At 44.9% G+C, this 3,295-nt stretch overlaps 1 protein-coding gene and 1 pseudogene across 3 annotated transcripts in view; both read right to left on the bottom strand.

Moving 5' to 3' along the window:
* The window catches only part of GRB2 (growth factor receptor bound protein 2), a 77,446-nt gene that overhangs the window by 18,054 nt on the left and 56,097 nt on the right, over window positions 1–3,295 (bottom strand). The gene's annotated exons all lie outside the window — the stretch shown is intronic.
* Window positions 1,693–1,869, bottom strand: LOC103275921 (annotated as a pseudogene).

Here is a 3,295-nt window from a genome sequence, read left to right as displayed (position 1 = left end):
GGAGTGGCCACTGCACTCTGGTCTGGGCGACAGAGTAAGACTCCAACTCAAAAAAAAAAAAAAAAAGAGCAAATATCAATAGTAAGCTCTCAAAAAAAATTCAAGAATCACACATGCTGATAGCATAGTGATGAAAACTCTTTCCTTTTTCTTTCTTTTTTTTTTGAGTCACAGTGTCACTCTGTCACCCAGGTTGGAGTGCAGAGACAAGCTCATGGCTACTACAGCCTTGACTTGGTGGGCTCAGGTGATCCTTCCACCTCAGCCTTCCAAATAGCTGGAACTACAGGCATGCACCACCATGCCCAGCTAATTTTTTGATTTATTGTAGAGACAAGGTCTTGCCATGTTGCCCAGGCTGGTCTCGAACCCACTGTACTCAGGCAATCCTTTCCTCTCTGCCTCCCAAAGTGTTGGGATTAAGGCAAGAGGCACCACGTCTGGCTAAAAACATTTTTCTATTTGTTTTTTTCCTAAACAATTTTCATTTTATTAAAGATTGTGATGACACAAAATGATCGTGTATGATACATGTAAAATACGTTCATAGAGAAGACATATAGAAGACACATTCACAATTTTTAATCTTCATTTTTAAAACACTGAACTATGCTTTGGTCAGGAAAGGTATTGTATTGCTAGACAATTATAAAACACACACTAGGGACAAATTTCAGAAAGGAGAGTGAGCTTAACCCCTGTCATGGCCCCATAATCTGCCCCAGCACTGGCAGCACAGAATGCATCCCAACAGTCTTTGAGAAAAGGAGCTATTTTAAAAGTCGTTCAAGGTCAGGATTCTGTTATCTACCACAAATAAGGATTTGAAGAAAAAATGTGGCCTAATGGTCACCATATAAAGTATCATCCTATAGGCCAGGCTCAGTGGCACAGCCTGTCATCCCAGCACTTTGGGAAGCCTAGACGCGTGGAATGCCTGAGCCCACAGGTTCGAGACCAGCCCAGGCAACTTGGTGAGACCTCGTCTCTACAATAAATCAAAAATTAGCCGGGCGTGGTAGCACGCGTCTGTAGTTCTGGCTACTTGGAAGGCTGAGGCGGAAGGATGGCCGGAGCCCAGCAGGTCAACATTGGAGTGGCTGTGAGTGTGTCACGGCATTATAGCTTGGGTGATGAAGTGAGACTCTGACTCCAAAAAAAAAAAAGTATCATCCTATAATAACAATGATAAATCTGTAGCCTTATAATCAAGAGTTTTTTTTTAAGAGACAGAGTCTCAACTATGTAACTATGTTGCCCAATCTGGCCTTGAACTCCTGAACTCAAGGTATCCTCCTGCCTCAGTCTCCTGAGTAGCTGGGATTATAGGTACATGCCACCATGCCCAGTTATGAACCAGAGTGGGTTTTTTTTTAAAGCGGGTGTCAGCGTCTCACTCTGTCACCTAGACTGGAGTGGCATGATCATGATTTACCGTGGCCTTGACCTGCTAAGCTGAGGCATTCTTTCCACCTCAGGCTTCCAAGTAGCTGGAATCACAGAAATGTGCCACTATGCCCGGCTAATTTTTTTTTTTTTAGTGGTGCATCTCAGAGACATATTTATCCATGCCACAAGGTTAATGGTACTTAGACAAGTGTACAGTGATATTCCCCGTTCCCATCTAACACGGCTTGCTCAGATTTACAGGCGGACTGGTGCTTCATCTCATGTGACTCCAAGGAAAGTTGGTTAGTGATGACCATGAGCAGGCGCAGGAGCTTTCAAAGCTTTATTTCTTTTATCAGCACTCCTGATCTCATACATGATAAAGCTCATCAACCCCATTCCCAACCAAATCTCCTGGTAAACTTCCATATAGTAGGGCTTCATAGGGATCCAAACATTTTAAATAATGCTCTGAAGCATCTTGGTGCAGGACCAACAGCTCAAGCCATACCAGACCCTACAGCCAACAACTCGGAAAGGTCCTAATTTTTTGATTTACTGTAGAGATGAGATCTCATCAAGTTGCCCAGACTGGTCTCGAACCTCTGAGTTCAGGCAATTCTCTCGCCTCCGTCTCCCAAAGTGCTGTGATTATAGGTGTGAACCACTCTACCCAGCCCAGAGTTTTAAAAAATGTCTTAAAAACTCCTGAAATAGTGAGGTGTGTTCATATGCTCACAAGTTCTTAGAAGATACAGGAGAGTCAGGCTGACAAGAAGTTGACTGTAACCTATATGGTTACAAAATAATCACTCAGAAAAGCCAATTTTGTCTTGTTTTGTTTTGTTTGAGATACAGTCTTGCTCTGTCGGATAGGCTGGAATGCAGGGGCAAGATCATAGCTCACGGTAACCTTGAGTGTACCACTGCACTCTAGCTTAGATGACAGAGTGAGACTCCAACTCAAAAAAAAAAAAAAAAGAAGAAGAAAAGAAATAAATCAAGCCAGGCTCGGTGGCTCAGCCTGTAACCCCACACCTTTGGGAGGCTGAGGTGAATGGATTGCCTGAGCCCACGGGTTCGAGACCCGCCTGGGCAGCGAGACCTCATCTCTACAATAAATCAAAAAATCAGCCGGGCGTGGTAGCGTATGCCTGTAATTCCAGCTACTTGGAAGGCTGAGGCGGAAGCATCGCCGGAGCCCAGCAGGTCGAGGCTGTGGTGGCTGGGAGCAGGCCGCTGCACTCCAGTCTGGGCGACACAGTAAGACTCCAACGCAAAAACAAACAAACAAACCCAAATCTGTTGTTTCTAAATTTGCTTTTTCACAATTGATTATCTTCAAGTCCTAGCTCCTGAGAAGGAGAAAACTGACTGACAAACATATTTTCCCTTCAACAATGAGCCTAGGGTCACACAGATCTCCTTCGGATTCCAACTTGTATATCCCTTCCTACTAAGTTACCTCTGTGATAGATTACTACTCAGAGGTCAGAAGCTGATGGCCATGTGACTTGCTTTTACAAGTCCTATGGTAAACCTAAGAATGGTGTTTGAGATGCTTTTTAGACTTTACACCCTGATGAACCCGTGACGCCACCCAGATCCAGGACACACACTAAGGAGCTGACTCCGCCAGATCTGCGACCCTCCACCTGAAACTGCCTCTGCACACGAAGACCGTTCTGACACTCCCGTGACTTCATTCCCCTGAACCAGCAGCTCCTGTTTCCCAACCCACTAGCCACCAAGTTATTCCTTAAAAAAATCCAGCCTGAGACTCTCAGGGAAGGGGATTTAAGCAATATCTCTTTTCCTCCTCAATCAGCTGCAATCTCTTTTTTTGTTTTGAGTTGGAGTCTCACTCTGTTGCCCAAACTGGAGTGCAGTGGCCGCTCCCGGCCAC

This window comes from Carlito syrichta, unplaced genomic scaffold, assembly GCF_000164805.1.
Source record: "Carlito syrichta isolate Samal-C Ts95f unplaced genomic scaffold, Tarsius_syrichta-2.0.1 Scaffold315826, whole genome shotgun sequence".
NCBI lineage: Eukaryota > Metazoa > Chordata > Mammalia > Primates > Tarsiidae > Carlito > Carlito syrichta.
The sequence above is the reverse complement of the archived record's forward strand: the minus strand, read 5'-3'. Positions and strand labels throughout refer to the sequence as shown.